The sequence below is a fragment of the Capra hircus genome, chromosome 1 (genome assembly GCF_001704415.2).
Source record: "Capra hircus breed San Clemente chromosome 1, ASM170441v1, whole genome shotgun sequence".
NCBI classification, from domain to species: domain Eukaryota; kingdom Metazoa; phylum Chordata; class Mammalia; order Artiodactyla; family Bovidae; genus Capra; species Capra hircus.
Window position 1 is genome coordinate 89,478,709 of NC_030808.1, and position 16,552 is coordinate 89,495,260.

Below are 16,552 nucleotides of genomic sequence, written 5' to 3' on the forward strand. Positions count from 1 at the left end.
GCTTGTTTAAAATGTACACAGAGGGCTTCCCTGGTGGCTCAGTGGTAAAGAATCCGTCTGTCAATACAGGAGATGTGAGTTAGATCTCTGACTTGGGAAGATCCCACATGCTCTAGAGCAACTAAGTCTGTGTACCACAACTACTGAGCCTGTATTCTAGACCCTGGGGCTGCAATTACTGAGCCCATGTGCTGCAACTGCTGAAGTCTGTGAGCCCTAGAGTCTGTGCTTTGCCACAAGAGAAAGCACTGCAATGAGAAGCCTGCACACCGCAATGAAGAGTAGCCCCTGCTTGCCACAACTAGAGAAAGCCCATCCAGCACAGAAGACCCAGCACAGCCAAAAAATAAAACAAATTAAATATAAATAAAATTATTTTTAAAATTAAATAGAATATACACAGAGTGATGACCTAGAGGGGTGGGAGAGAGGCTTAAAAGGGAGGGATATATGTATATGTATATGTATACTTATAATTCATGGACAGAGGAGCCTGGTGGGCTACAGTCCATGGGGTCACAAAGAGTTGGACACGACTGAGCGACTTCACTCACATACTTATAATTGATTCACGTTGTTGTACAGTAGAAACCAACACACCATTGTAAAGCAATTATCCTCCAATTAAAAATAAATAAAATGTACACAGAGTTTAGCATCTTTTAACCAGGTCTTGCCAGCATCCCCCACGTGCCACCCTCTCGTTGGGATTTCTACATTAGTCCCTAACCAGCCGTCCCCTTTCCACTGTTGTACAGCTGCACTTGACACTGCCCATAAGAAAAGAGAAGTTGGAGCAAGTCATTTCTCCACTCAAAACCTTCTGATGGCTTTCCATCTCATGAAAAGAAAAAGACCTTCACATCTGGTTCCTGACTCCCTCTTTGGCCACTGCTTGGCTCACTGGCATCACTTTTACCCCTAAAATACAGCTTTTGCCTCTGTTCTTCTGTATTTGCTTCCCTGGTGACTCAGAAGGTAAAGAATCTGCTTGCAGTGCAGGAGACCTGAGTTTATTCCCAGGGTTGGGAAGATCCCCTGGACAAGGGAACAGCTACACACTCCAGTATTCTGGCCTGGAGAATTCCATGTACAGATGAGCCTGGCAGGCTATAGTCCATGGGGTCACAAAGATTCTCATGACTGAGAGACTTTTACCTTCTCACCCTCTTGTATTTGATATCCCCTCCTCCTCCTTCTGCTTTTGCTCACTCACCCCCCAATTTTGTTTCCTGCTTACAGGTCATCTTAACTGAGCAGCCTCCTCTAAAAGCCCTATCTAAACTAATATATGCTCCCAACCATCTTCCCATCTTCTTTAAGTTTGGTACCTGTCATTTACGTGACTTACTAGCACTTAGGTATGGTCATATGACCAAGTTCTGGCCAAGTGAGTCTGAGTGGAAGTGATAAGCACAACTGCCAGGACAAGTCTTGAAAGAGCCCAATAACTGGCATTTGAATGTGATGGCAGGAGCCAGAAAGGCTAAGTTAGGCAACCAGTAAGAAGATATGTGTTGAGCTAGTAGAACAAACTGGGTCCTTTTTACATTACCAGTTCTGTAATGCTTACATTGGAATGGCCACGTTAGAGAATAAATGTTTATCTTGTTTAAACAACTTTTTATATTGTCTTTGTTATGGAAGTCAAACTATAGGCTAATATGTGTGCCATGCTGTTACTTCAGTGGTGTCTGAGTCTTTGTGACCCCATGGACTGTAACCTGTCAGGTTCCTTGGTCCATGGGATTCTCCAGGCAAGAATACTGGAGTGGGTTGCCATTCCTTCTTCAGGGATCTTCCTGACTTAGGGGTCGAACCTGCGACTCCTATGTCTCCTGCATTGGCAGAAGGGTTCTTCACCACTAGCGCCACCTGGGAAGGGCATGTATGTTTTGAAATCTGTCCTTCCAACCTCCTCCTGACTGGACTGGACCATAAATTCCACGTGGGTATAGGGGGTGTGTTTGGTTTACTGTAAACAACTTCTTGAACAATGCATGATACACTAAACAGTCAATAAAGTTTGTCAAATGAATAGCAAAACCATCAACATAATGTGAGGCCTTGATCACTGCCCAAGGAAGCACATGGCTGGTCAGTATAAGTAAGTGATGGGTACAGCAGTATGCTCTGTGTGTGGCTGGTTTTCTATTCTGACTAATCACAAAGGCAGGATGCGACCTGCTATTTCCATTATCTGAGAGGCCTAAATACTTGTAAGATGGTTGTGTGTCGCTTTTGTAATTTAAATGAAGACTCCCAAGTAAAGTTCATTGTTGTAATGAAATCGGGTCACAGAGTCACAGAAAACTGACAAGGTTCACACTGATGAGGAAAGGTCACACGTCGTGTGCTAAGCACAGATGGAGAAAAGGAGCTTGTATGGTGAGATCCTGAGATGCGTGTCTGAGATGTGCATTGCTGTGGATGGCAAACCCTGAACACTGGAAGAGCCACAGAGAATTGCACAAACTGAGTCAGAATGAAACAGAAATATATCACAGGGTGCCAGAGAGACGCTTGAGGGTAAATGCTGCAGACACAAAGCCACTGCGTTCCCGGGTGAGTAAAAATACGAAAAAGAGTTACAGTGCCAGGATCACATTTTTGGTATCAGATGTCTTTTTCATGTTATTAAGTTTGTTTTGAATATTTTAATTACATAGATCAGCTCACGTAAACAACTTAAAACATCACGATGGCTTTAAAAATATAGTAATGATATCCTATAGTTCTGGGATTAAACCACCTTAATTTTAAAATGTTCTATTTCCTTTGTGACGAAAGTTGCAAAGGTGTAGGCTATCTTGCCATTGTACACCCCCTGGGTGTAATATTACTGAAATAAAACAAGTCAAGATTTGTTTAGTCATTTTACAACAAACATGTAACTTCTGGTAACAGTTACTGGCCCCAGGTTTTTCTTTGTTGAGAGTTAGCTAGAAAGTTCAAGAGAACTTCTTAATAATGTGCCTCTTTGTTAATGGAGGAGCCTGGTAGGCTGCAGTCCATGGGGTCGGGAAGAGTTGACAGGACTCAGCGGACTCAGCAACTTCACTCACTTTGCTTTAAAATTTCTTAGTAACAATAATTTCTCTTTTTTAGAAACATATTAACATTTATATTCAAAGCATAAGGACAGCTTTTAGATTAGGACAAAGTATTGGAAATTGGTAACAATAGTTACTTCTTTGTTGCTGCTGCTCTCTTGCCTAACTATTGCATTTCGGTGAGGCCTCTGATCTGGTATACTCTAAGTGTTGGAATGATTAGTGGGTGGAGGTAACAATACATGTGACCTTTGTATGGTGCCTCATTTATCTGAGTATTTCATGTTGAAGCCACAATGTTTATCATATCAGATAGGTTCTGGAATATAGAAGTCAAAGGGATTGTTGTTGTTTAGTTGCTAAATCGGGTCTACTGATGGACTGTAGCCTGCCAGGCTCCTCTGTCTATGGGATTCTCCAGGCAACAATACTGGAGTGGGTTGCCATTTCCTCCTCCAGGGGATCTTCCCGACCCAGGGATTGAACCAGTGTCTCCTGCATTGCAGGCAGACTCCTTTATCACTGAGCCACCAGGGAAGCCCCTAAGCCTCCCTTAAAACCCCTTCACAGGGAGAACCAAGGCTTTTCCACATTGGGTGCTTTTATTTGTCCAAAGGTCACTTCAAGTCTGTCTTCAGCAAGCACAGGGGAGGAAGTTCACTTTACTGGAACAAGTTTATGGCACAGGTCCCCACCTTTGGTGACTATTCTCATGATATTCAAATGAAGTCATTTATGCACAGAAATGCTTTATAAACTTCAAGGATGCAAACAAATTATTATTATTACCAATGTGATAGTAACAGTTTAGGAATTTCTGTTAGGAAAGATAGCAGCTTGGTGTAGGGTCTAAGAATTTCAGGCTGGAAGCCCTGGACCCTAGGGAGCTGAGGCAGGGTGGGCCCTGCCTTGTGAAGGGAGGGAGTGATGTCATTTCAAGGGAAGGTAAGTCTGGGATCCCTGGTTTGGAGATAACCCTGTCAAGAAACAGTGTGAGGAGTCCTCATTCACTAGATGGGCGGTTTGATTTTCCAGTAGCTACTGCCTGAACAGGACCCACGCACAGTGGCACAATGTGTAACTTCAAAACAAGCTGGGCCCATAGATGTGTTTCACTGGGTGGCTCAGATAATGAACCCTAGTTGTACTGAGATAGCTTACTAATTGAACAGAAGGTGATGCTTAGTTACATTTATATGTATTTCACTACAAATATTGACAAAAAAGTAAAATATTATATTTTCATTACTTCTGAAAAGAGCCTTTGCAAAAGGTGTTAGTTCTGCAGTCAGTCAGTCTGAGCTTCAGAATTCTTCTGATGCAAAACCAGCTCTCTTTGTGCTGTTTCCCTGTACACTCAACACAGTGTTTTGGAAACCTGCAGTTATCTAAATTCCCATCGGATGACATTGTTTAATCTAACATTCCCTCTTTCATATATGAAAATAGCTCTAAGGACAAACCACAGAGAGGCTTTGAACACTTTCTGGTGGTTGGGAGGGAGTTTCCAATCTCACTCCCTCTCTTCTGATGGTTTTCCTACCCGCTCCCCAACCTCCCCCAGCCAACATTCAAAGGTCTGTAAAGGCCTCCAGCACTTCCTTCAAGAACTCAACAGGGGCAAGAGCCTTTGACTTTGGCCAAAAAAGGGCACCTGTCTCATCACTGAGCTTATTAGGCCACCCAGAGTCCAGATGTGTAAAAGTTTGTCTTAATGAATTTTTTTTGGTGTGAGAATTTAGGTCTCTGATACTGAGAGGAAACTACCATTGCTTTACAATATTGACTACCCCAATTTCCAAATATGAAAGCACAAAAGTAGGAAAACAGAACCCCTTAACCTTTTAAAAAGGCTGCAAATTGTTATTTTACTTTGAAGACAGCAGTAACTGAAAATATTAACAAAAAAGGTTTCTTCCAGGCCAAATCTTAAAGGAGTAAGCTGCTTTTTTAATACCTTAGGCTTATACAAAGGTCCTAGAAAACCCCAAGCTCTGCTTTTTGAGGACCTTACACCAAACACATTTATTTCAAACCTGTGAAGTGCCACCCTTTTTAAAAACAACCCGCTGCCCTCACCAATATTGTTACATGATCACTCATCTAAGTTATAATCTATAAACCGCCTTGATGAGCTACACACATGCAAAAAGTAGACAAAGTGAATAAACTTCTACTGTCGATGCTGCCGTAGAGGTATGTATGTTTAGCAAACATTTAGTTCATTATTTTATTTTTGTAAAACGAGAACTGATCGACAAAACCTTTCAAACAGACCCACCAGACGATAAATACCACCATATGTTTAATTCACAGTACATTTGGGCATAAACACTTCAATTACAGCTTTGTGTTTAGTATCAAAACCCTTTTCTTGTGTGCGCGTGTTTTCTCCACAGAGCCGGTGCTCTGGATCACATTTTGAAAATCGCTTATTACAGATAAAGCCCCTTTCCAGGTAGGCTTCCGAGAAACATATGTATTTATGCACACAAAGGTGCGAGCAGCTCTTTTCCCAAACAAATGTCCATATGATGCCTGCGCCGCGCTCTCCGCACATGCTCACCGCGTGCGTGTGGCCCGCCGGCCGCGCCGCGCTGCCCGGGTGCGCGCGGGGCCAGGCCGCCCCCGACCGCGCCGGAGCCCGGCTGGCCTCCCCGGGAAAGTTAACCGGCGCCTCCCCGCCCCCACCCGGCCCGGAGGCGCCCCGCACCCGGCGGCGCGCGGCGGTGGGGGCGGGGCGGCCGGGGGCCCGGCGGCGCCTGGGAGCGCCCGCGGGTCTTGCTTTCTTTTTAAACGCCTGCGCCGCACCCGCCCAGCCCCCAGCGCCGCCGCGGCGGGCGGGAGGCAGAGGAGCGGGGCCGGCGGAGGCCCCCCCCGCCGCGCCGCCGCCGCCGCCTCCTCCCCGCGTCCGCCGCGCCCCTCCCCCGCCGGCCCCTCCCCCGCGCGCCCGCCCGGCGCAGGCCGCTCGGGTTTGTTTTGCTGCGCGGCCGCCGCCGCCGCCGCCGCGGGCCTCGCGAGCTCATTTGTGCCTGGCTGGTCCCCATTCCTCTCTCCCCAGTGTTGAGTGTCTGAGCCGTTGGCTGCTCCGAACCGTTTGGCTCTTTCCCTTAGTAACAGCTTTTACCTTCTGCCTCAATTCCTCTCCCCGCTCGCGCCCTTCCCCCGCGCGCCGCCTCCCCCCGCCGCCGGCCGCGTGCGCCCCCGCCCCTCCCCCCGCGGCGGGAGCACCTCCGCTCGCCACCTGGGGACCCGCGCCGCGCTCCCCGCCCCCGCCCGCCCGGCGCCCATCCCCCGCGCCCTCCGCTCGCCGGGGTTATAATTGCCTCTCACCCCCCGGAGGGGTTATTTTGGGGGTGGTTGGAGGTGGCGGCGGCGGCGAGGAGGGGAATTTCCTTGTGCCTCCATTCCCGGGAGGGGGGGAGCGGCGTCGGAGGCCACCGTTTCCAGGTAAGCGCCAGGGGCCGGACCCCGGGGCTGGGGCGGCCGCGGGCCGGGGCGGGGGGCGCGGGCCGCGGTGGTCTGGGGGGCGCCAGGCCGCGGTGGTGGTGGGGGGGATGGGCGCAAGTGGAACATGCATTTTTCAACTTGGCCCTTCGGGGAGCTAGGGGTTTGATGGGGGAGGGGAGGGAGGGACGGCATTTAGGGTGCCCCATCCCCCCTTTTTGCTCTCCCAGGCTTCTTTGAAATGCTCACGTGCCTGCCCACCCCCTACCCTTTCCTGGTCCCGGGGGATCCTCACCCTTATTATGTTGTTGTCCCCGAAAATGTGCACGTCGGCCTGCTCCCCCTCTTCCACCCTTCGTGCATCTACACCCCCTTTTTGTGTGTGGTGTGTGTGTGTGTGTGTCTGTGGGGGAGGCTTTCAGGAAAGAATTTGCAGCAAATTGAATCAAGGAGCCATCATGAGGCCGACTCCTTGATAGCCTATTTTTAGCAGGGGAGAGGGCTTCGGTGCACGTTTTTTGGCGAAACCTCGGGCAGCGATGGAAGTCCGCGCCCCTCCCCCGGCGCGGCCCAGGCCCCGGCGCGGCGACCCCGGCCGGCGTGCGGGGGGCGGCTGTTGGGGCGCGCGTCCCGGGCGGGGGTGCAGGGGGGGAGGGGCGCGCGGCCGCAGGGCCGCACTCCGGGACGTGTTTATTTGTAACTTAGAGCTTTTTAGCGTCTTGAGGAGGCATTTGATAGAGCCTTTTTGAAGTTGGGTTCAGAAGTGTAGAATTGGCAAAGTTATTGCTAGCTTCCTGGTAAGTTTTGGGTGGCTCAGAGTCACATTATTTTCTGACAGTGTAAAGGCCACGTTGTGAGGGTGGTTTCTCGGTAACTTCCTCTTTGCAACCGATGTCATTTTTTGAACAGCAGCAGACTTTTATTTCAGTGAAATATTAATCTGAAATGGCAGCTCGAGGGAAGCCATGCGTGTGTGAGCGTGTTCAGTATTTTTGGAAGTTCCTAATTTGCTGAAATAGGCATCACTTTGCAGGGGCAACCGAGAATAAATTTGGGTTGTGAAAATGGTGTGTTTCATGTAAAATTTGAGTTGTAATGGCTTTTAAAAAACGCTCCCGTTCTTAGCTTGTCTAATGATATTCTCGAAAATAATGTGGTGATTACGAATGACTAAAGTGTTGGAACCAAGTTAAAAACTAGATTTTTCTGTGTCTGGAGTTTGCTTAAAACGGTGGACTGTGCGGGCATCAAGGTGAAGAGTTTTAGTGCCTATATGATTTATAGTTGACTGAGGGAAGTTGACTGTTGGCTTTCTGGTTTTCCAAGGAAGACCCTTCTGTTGATCTAAACAAGCTTGCTCATAAAATATGGTGGGTGAAATGTAGGTTATTTTTAGTCTGAATGGTTTAATTCCCCCTCCCCCATATAATTAGGTAATCATTTTCCTCCCCCCTTTTTTCCTAAAGACTCCTTTATCTGGTCGGATAATATGAGGCCCTGGTGGTGTTTTCATTTACTTAAAAAAAAAAAAGTGATAAATATCCTGATTACACGCTGAAGATACAGTGAGTGACTTTTTGGTTTTCCCAGTGTGGTTTATTTTCATTTTTGTTAAATCAGACTCATGCTGCATTGGTGTATTTTAGTAATCTTGACTTCCTGGGACTGTACGTTCTCACTCTTTTAATAAGTTTATAGTCTGGCGAAATAGGGCAGCTTTGTCTCCATGAAAACAGTGTGTATGTTGGGTTGTATCATGGGAGTTCATGGCAAGCAAGCTTCGGAAATTATCATTGAGCGCCGTTCTAGAAATAGTTAGCGTTTACCTGTGGAGGAGGGGCAGCAGAAAATATGCCTGAGAGTGGTTAGGCTTGTGATTTGTGTTTATACTTTTTGCTCTTAAATCGAGGTTTTCCTGCTGCTTTGGAATATATATGTTTTCACCCCAGTTCTGCTGTCTTGCACCATGTAATATATGTAATCACAACCATTAAATCCATAAACGACTATTTTTTTTTTTTTTTTGCCATTTGAGTTGTTAGAATCAGACCTAGAGGGCAAGGCACTAAACCGAATGGAGTATGAAAACAACATGTACAAGGAAAAAGTTTTTCTTACTGTTAAGGAACTTAATTATTTGTTAATGGCATAAAAATTGTTGCAAGGTTCACCATTAGTTTTATAAGAGGTTTTTTTTATTCCAACGTGTACCAGCTTTGGTTGTTAATATGGGGAACACCCCTGGTAAATGGAATGACCCCTTGTGAAGGTTATAGTTTTTCATTGGTTGTTTCAAAGAAGTATTGAATATTTTAATAACTTTTTGGCGCATGTTCAGAGATCTTTGTTAGGTCTGTTCTCAACATAAGATTTATCATGATTACCATGAGAACATGCCCAGGAGGAGAGTAAGAATAAGTAACTACTTCCTGTGTACTGGGAGCCTTTCAGGCTAATATGCAGAAAGGGCAGAATTACTATAAACATAGGGGTTACTGATAAGAGATGAGACTAATGGACCTTTTGAATGACAACCTGTTGAACAAATATATCTGTTCATATATGGCAATGAAATATAAGTACAACCTTGTCAAATGAGTAGCTGATAAAGGATTCATCTCCAATTTACTACAGCAGTTATTACTACATAGAATTTCTGACTTGACACATTTTGAGGAAGACATAATTTGTTGGATTTATTCATTTTCTGTGTTATTTGTAGAAAATGAATTGAGAAGAATGTGAATAGTTGTAAGTCAGGGGAGAGAGATGGCAGAAATATTGGCATTTGTCTGGGACTTTATATTTTTGTAGTACATGGAATTTGACTCATTTCAAATGACATAGTGTAAGTCGCTAACATGCCAAAAAAAAAAAAAAAAAAGCAGCCAACATCGAGTTATTTATACACCCCCATAGTACAGAAAGGCTAGGACCCCAGGGCTGTGTAGCAGACAACTGGTAAGAGTGTGGTCTGGTTTGGAGACCACATGTTGGTATATCCTGTTCTATTGCCAAGAGATACTTGAATTAAGAAACCTATGTGAGAGAGGCTATGCTGGAGAGGTTTACTGTTTACCACCTCCTGGTTTGGACTCCTTAAGAGTACAGTTAATAGCCCTATTATCAAGAGTCCAAGGAAAGGAACTCTGCTTGGGCTGTGCTCTAGGAAAGGTGTGAGGTGCTTTGCTATGTCATTCATACCCCAGTCTAATCCTGAGCTGGGTAGTATTTGTGGATGGTAAACCAGTGAGGTGAAGATAAGTTAATTCACTTGTTCAAGGCCACAAAAGGATCAAATGATGCACTAGTATTCAGACCTCTGTTTGAGCCCTAGTCCATTTTCTTTCTAGATGACTTTAGTTGGGCCTAAGTTTTGTCAGTCTTATCTGCAGATATCCTTTGAAAAACTACTGTTTTTAATGAAGTTTATAATTCTATAGTTGGGGTTGCTACCAACTGGGTCAAGTCATTGTGTGGATAAATGAAATTCATAAGGCTCACGTATCATTGGCTTAACTCTAGAACTGTTTATTAGTAAGATGTAATCTTCTTGTCCACTGCTGTGTTTCCGACTTTAAGACTCACTGCAGTGATGTAGCCTCTCCATACACTGCCAGCAGAAATAAGGAAATGTGATTCCATACTTAAGAAGGAAAAGCAGATCCTCAGAGCACATATTTCTGAAAACTTGTAAGAAAAGTGATAAAAGTCATTTTGTGCAGCTTACAGATTCTGTCAGGCGTTCTCAAGGTGAACTCCCCAGCGTCAGACTAAGGCTTCATCCCTTATGAATTTTATCACCTTGTGGGAACAATTCCACTGTGTCTTAGTTTGCTCCTCTGTGTAGTGGGACAGTCGACTTCATAGAGTTGAGCAGATTAAGAGAATTATATATGTGATAGAACTAGAGATTATCATTCTAAGTGGAGTAAGTCAAAGAGAAAGAAAAATACTGTATGATATGAGTGAAATCTAAAATACGGTACAAATGAATTATCTACAAAACAGAAACAGACTTAGAGACACGGAGAACAGACTAGCGGCTGCCAAGAGGGAGGGGGAAGGAAACGGATGGGCTGGGAGTTTGGGGTTGGTAGATGCAAACTACTACGTTTAGAATGGATACACAACGAATTACTGTATAGCACAGGGAACTATAGCCAGTCTCATGGAATAAATCATAGTGGAAAAGAATGTATGTATAAAAATGTGTATGTATGTATAATTGAGACGCTTGCTGTACAGTAGAAATTAGCACAACAATGTAAATCAGCTATTGCTGAATTTAGTTGCTAAGTCGTGTCTGACTCTTTTGCGACCCCATGGACTATAACCCGCCAGGCCCCTCTGTCTGTGGGATTCCCCAGGCAAGAATACATGGAAGGAAATGAGTTGCCATTTCCTCCTCCAGGGGATCTTCCCTGTTTCTCCTTCGTTGGGAGGCAGATTCCTTACCTCCGAGCCATCAGGACACTTTGATTAAAAAAAAAAAAAAGTATGTGTAAGTTGCTGAGAGCAGTAGCTGACAGATAAGCATTATGGAAATGTAAGGTGTTCCGGATGATGATGGCTTTGGATTTGAAGTTTGCTTCTTTGCATTACATTTTATTTACTTGTTATTTAAGTAGGGGCATAATGTCATAGAAAGTATTTAGCAGTTTTATTTCCTGAATTCTTGGGCAAAATAGTTGACATATGCTTAGCGTAATTTATCTACTCCTGAAGTTGTGACTTAAGTAAGGCTTACTGGAAGCATTAGGCTGGGTTATAACGCTAAGTGGAAGCGATACCAAGTTCATGGTTGGTGTAGGCAGTGGTGGGTCTTCTGTGTGTCTTTGTTGCTGTCCTTCTGTTGCTTGGACTTGGACTTTTAAATTCTGCTTGAACCATTTGAAACCTTTTCTAACTCTTTAAATAAAGAGAGATTTTATTTTTCGAGGATGGATCCGCAGTGTCTAGGATCTGCTTTTTAAATTGGAGTGATTACCTTAAGTAGGTTATAAATGTTTTCTTCAGTCTCAACCTTTTATCTGTGTTAGTGTTCTGCATTTTCAGCTGCTATCAAGACAGTTCCGCTTGGAGGTTCTGTTCCTTTGAAGTATCCTTGAGCCTTATTTTCCCTTTGCATTTTTTGTCACTCTTAATTCAGCAGTAGTGTCAACTACTACTAGAATTCCATGTGTCAGGAGCACAAAGGTGCTTTGGCAGGTACTTGTGAGGGAGTGACTGCTCTTTTAATTACCAACTGCTTGGAAACAAAGGCTCAGGTAGCAAGGAAGGGGTGCTGAGAGGGACTTCCGCCCAGTGTGTCTGACTTTCTAGGCCACAGTCTTAACCAGCAGTCTCTTTTCTTGGTGATGGAAGGAATGAATGAATGGGTTTAGGTTTCTGGGTTATTGCTTTCTTTTTCTGGCCGGGTGCTTTGGGCAGCCTTTCTTCTATCTTCTCTAACTGCCGACAGTGTAGTTCATTTAAATATTGGTTCATCATGTCAGTTCCCCTGCTGAAGAACCTGTAATGGCTTCCCTTTGCCAACTGGATATAGTTCATATGCTTCAAGTCTGGCCTTTAAGGCTCCATTCTAACCTGTGCAGCTTTATTTCCCACTCTTCGCCAACTGGGCTTCTTGCTTGCCTATCAAATAAACACTGCAGTTTTGTCGTACTCACTACTCTGCCTTTGCGTGTGCTCTTCTTCCCTTCGTCCTGTTTATAGCCTAATTTCAGTCCCACTTTCATGAGGCTTTTTCTGGCCATCCTGACTCAGGCTATTTTTTCTCTCAGATTGGATTGGATTTAATGAATGTCGCATACTCCGTAATTATTTATTGTTTTGTGAGAATGTGTCACATTGCCTCAACTACCATTAGATTTCTTGAAGGAAAAGACCATTTTCCTTAGCTGCTCAATCATCTCCTACTCTTTGTGACCCCATGGACTGTAGCCCACCAGACTCCTCTGTCCATGGGTTTCTCCAGGCAAGAATACTGGAATGGGTTGCCATTTCCTTCTCCAATTTTCCTTAGAGTATGTAGCAAAATTCTTGACTTTTGTATTATACTATCTTCATGATACAATGGATTGTTTCTATGAGGGCCCATGTTTAAATAAGAACAGTGACAGTCCTGTTTCACTCTTGGTACTGTGTCAAGCTTCTTTTTGAATTAAGCCTTCAAAGTTTAGTTATACTATAGTCACATAACCATTAATTTGAATTTTGATGTTGCCAGTGTTGACAAGGAAGGGGAGAAAAAGAACCTAGTCATTATTTAGAGTGAAATGAAAATGGATAATTTTATTCTCTTAATCCTGGGATAGTAGCCACAGTCCTGGTGAAAAACCTAGTCTAGTTGGGAATCATGTCACGCTAAATTGTCTTTATCTGATTATATTTGTGTTAGTTGTTATGAAACTTAAAGATTTTTGGATTTTGTTTAATTGTCAGTTTTTTTTTGCTTATTGTTTTCTCAGTAGTATGTCTAAATAAGGTTATGTTTTTAGCTCTCACTATATGTGACAGCCTTCTGACCACACTGGAATCCCAGTTGAGCTGTTACTATGAATGTGTTAACTCTCCATCATACAGCGTCGATGGGTCTCCCAGAGGAACGTCATTGTAACCATCTCTCTTCAATAGTTTTCCTCCTTTTTTTGGCCAGGCGACATGTGGGACCTTAGTGTCCCAGCTAGCGATTGAACCTGTGCCACCTCGGTGAAAGTACAGTCTTAACTAACCACTGGACCACCAGCGAGTTCCCTCTTCAGTAGTTTTTTGTGGTAAAGAGGTACCAGTCCACCTGGGTAATTTACTCTAAAGGCAACTATCTTGGTATTATGTCCTTTTGAAATTTTTAACATTTAGAGTTTTAAGATAGAAGGTTTCAGTGTCAAAATAAGTTAAATGTTACCCTGCTTTGTGAGAGCTTAGAGTCACAGCTCAGAAATAGTACAGTCAGACCATAAGGGTCATGCTGGAAGATCAGAAGTTCCATTTCAGTAAATGGAGAGTTCCAGAGGGTTAAGGAAGATATTTATGTGAAATGATCAACTTGAGGAATAAATGAGGAAGACTAGGTATTGAATGTTTAAACTGGGGAGTTTGCCACCTGTTTCCCTCTTTATTGAACATTTCTTTCAGGAGGTAGAATTTAAAATACAGAAGAAAACACGGCAGTCAGGGGTCAGAGATGGTCATTCCAGTGACTTCTTTATGTTATTTTTATGTGAAATTGTACTCAGGACTCTCAAACATTTTTTTTTTTTAAACAAAGGTGAGGTTTTCTGTTTTTAAGTAGTTTAAAACAAAGAATTTTTATTTGTTAAGGACTAGATACCAATCTGCGTCTTTATTTTGTCTGAGATCAAAGTTGGTACCGTTGCTTTCCTCTTTTTCCCTCCCTCCCTTCCTTCCTTCCCTTCCCCCTTCCTTCCTTCTGCATTGTATCCTGAGTGATAGGCATCATAACAAGGTGACCAGTGCCTTGGTTGGTAGTGGATGTTTGTGTTTTTGTTCTTAACTGCTTATGTACCTGAATGGTGGATTCACTATTAAGTGAATTTTTGGCCTTTTTTTTTTTTTTTGCAAAACCATAGTCATGTGGGTAGGTCATTTAGCTTCCAGAAAGGTATAAGAGGATAAGATGAAATGCTTCCTAAAGTTCGCTCTTTCATCCTACCGATACTTATACAATCAATTCCTATATTAAAATTCTGAGATTTTTGTGATTTAATTTTGTGACTCTTTTTTTTTTTTGAGAGAGAACTAAATTTTCTTAGTATATTGGAGGACTGAAAAATCTGCATCTTACAAAGAATAATAAATAGGAAGTACTTGACATTAGTGTAAGCAAACACCTTGCCAGAGTTTCACAGTTAATAGCATATTTCGGTGGTTACCTTCAACTGCTAATGGAGCACAACTTAAGGGTTAGGGAGAGGTGTTTTATGCTTTCCCCTTAATTTGAGCAGGCTAATTGGGTAGAGTGTGTACTAATTTTGTTCCATTTCTATTTTGCGATTGTCAGATGTCATTAACTGACAGTGTAAGGCAATTGGGTCATCTACTTTGGGTTTGTGAAATAAGGTAATGGGAGTAGATAATGAATGAATTTCCTTAATATTTTTTTCATTTTCTGTATGATTATTGTTTTATAGGATAAAATTTATCATATGTGTGTGAATTTTTAGATGCTGTTTGTAGCTGTATCAATGTTTTTTTTATCATCTTTTATTTTAAAATGTATAATGCAGTATTCTGCTGCTGCTGCTAAGTCGCTTCAGTTGTGTCTGACTCTGTGTGACCCCATAGACAGAAGCCCACCAGGCTCCCCCGTCCCTGGGATTCTCCAGGCAAGAACACTGGAGTGGGTTGCCATTTCCTTCTCCAGTGCATGAAAGTGAAAAGTGAAAGTGAAGTCGCTCAGTCGTGTCTGACTCTTAGCGACCCCATGGACTGCAGCCCACCAGGTTCCTCCGCCCATGGGATTTTCCAGGCAAGAGTACTGGAGTGGGGTGCCATTGCCTTCTCCATAATGCAGTATACTTGAAAATTTTTCACCCACTTAAGTGATGGATTTTCCCTAAATCACCTTTGTCTGTTTTCCTTAGTAAGCAAATATATATTTGGAGATCTTAAACTGGGGTTTGGAGTGAAGCTTGTTGCTGTATCAGGGAAATACCAATAACTTCCCTATTCTTGTGCAAAAACTAACAGACCCTTTTTACTTCTTTGACCTTGGGCTTCTATATGTCCTGCCAGCAGAGGTCACCAGTTTTAGCACCTGGTGAGAGATGTTTTGTGTGTACTGTTTCTATACAGATTTTGGTCAGATTTGATGTTTAAATTCTAGTACTTTTAAGATCTTCTCAGAGATACATTTAAATGAAAAAACGTGGAGGCAGAAAAGGTCTTGTACAGCTCTGTGCCATTTTAGCGTAACAGGGAGAGGAATGGGAAGGACCCCCAGGATGGAGTGTGCGTGTGTGCTTGTGTGTGTTGCGTGTGTGCTTGTGTGTTCCACGTGACTCCAGCAGGATACACAGGAGACCAGTGACAGGGTTTGGGGAGTGGGGTTGAGGTGGGGAGATCATGTGGCCAGATGTGGGAAAGGTTTATGTTCATCTGTAGAACTGCTTGAATTTTGCTATGTTAGTATTACCATTTCAAAAAAAGGAGCAGTTGGGAAAGAGCAAGACAGCCAGTTAAGAATTCTTAATCTTCCTAGCTCTTTCAGTTTGAGCTGTCAAAAGAAGACAGAAAACTGTTCATTTATTCCATGCATTCCAGTCAGTTCTTAAAGAGCTGGAACTATATATATTTTTGCAAAAACTTATTTTTATTTTTCAGATTTGTTGGCAGAATTAGTCACTGAATATGATTAAAACGTGTTATTTCTGTGTCATGACTGGGTCATAGTGAAATTGTTTAGTGATAGCAAACTGATGATTTTCGAGTCATGTCCATGGTTGATAATTTGAAATTAACTCAATGCAAAGAGATGTTGGCTACAGCAGTGTTGCCTGATTTCAAAAGTGTTGTTTTGTCAGGGCTTAGGAAATTGGGTGAAAGTTCTCATAGTTTAGTAGTTAATTTCAGTAATTATGATAGTCTGTGGTATAAGGGGAATTGTGGATTGTGATATTGCATGGATTCTAACATTACTTGTGAGTTTGGATAAATGTGTTATTGACTCTAGGGAGATAGATACATTAGATCTTGATGCTATTTGGGTTGCAGTTGGTGTCACTTGTAATTGTGTCAGTTGTAGTTGTTCATTGGTTGTTTACCAGTAGAGGGTCTTGCCTTATTTTGTGCTCATAGTTTTCAACTTAAGCTAGAACAACCTCTGAGAAGATAGCATCTGTTCATGGGCATCACGTTCTGCTCTGTGACCTGATGCCTCCCTTTCCTGAGGGCCGGGCCTCTGTCTTCAGCAGTGAGAGGCCTAGGTAGGCTCTGTGTCTGATCTTTGGCAGTAAACTCTTTCTGCAGGGTGTTACTGTGGCAAAAAGCTCAGGCTCTGGAGCTCAGCGTCCCTGATTTGAATCCTG

The 16,552-nt window shown here is 43.4% G+C and overlaps 1 protein-coding gene across 2 annotated transcripts in view; it reads left to right on the plus strand.

The window, feature by feature from the left end:
• Positions 6,269-16,552, plus strand: part of TBL1XR1 (transducin beta like 1 X-linked receptor 1) — a 176,795-nt gene continuing 166,511 nt past the window's right edge. For both annotated transcript variants that reach the window (XM_018047615.1, XM_018047609.1), the window contains exon 1: positions 6,269-6,503. The gene's annotated coding sequence lies outside the window, so the exon portion shown is untranslated. The remainder of the gene's footprint in view (positions 6,504-16,552) is intronic.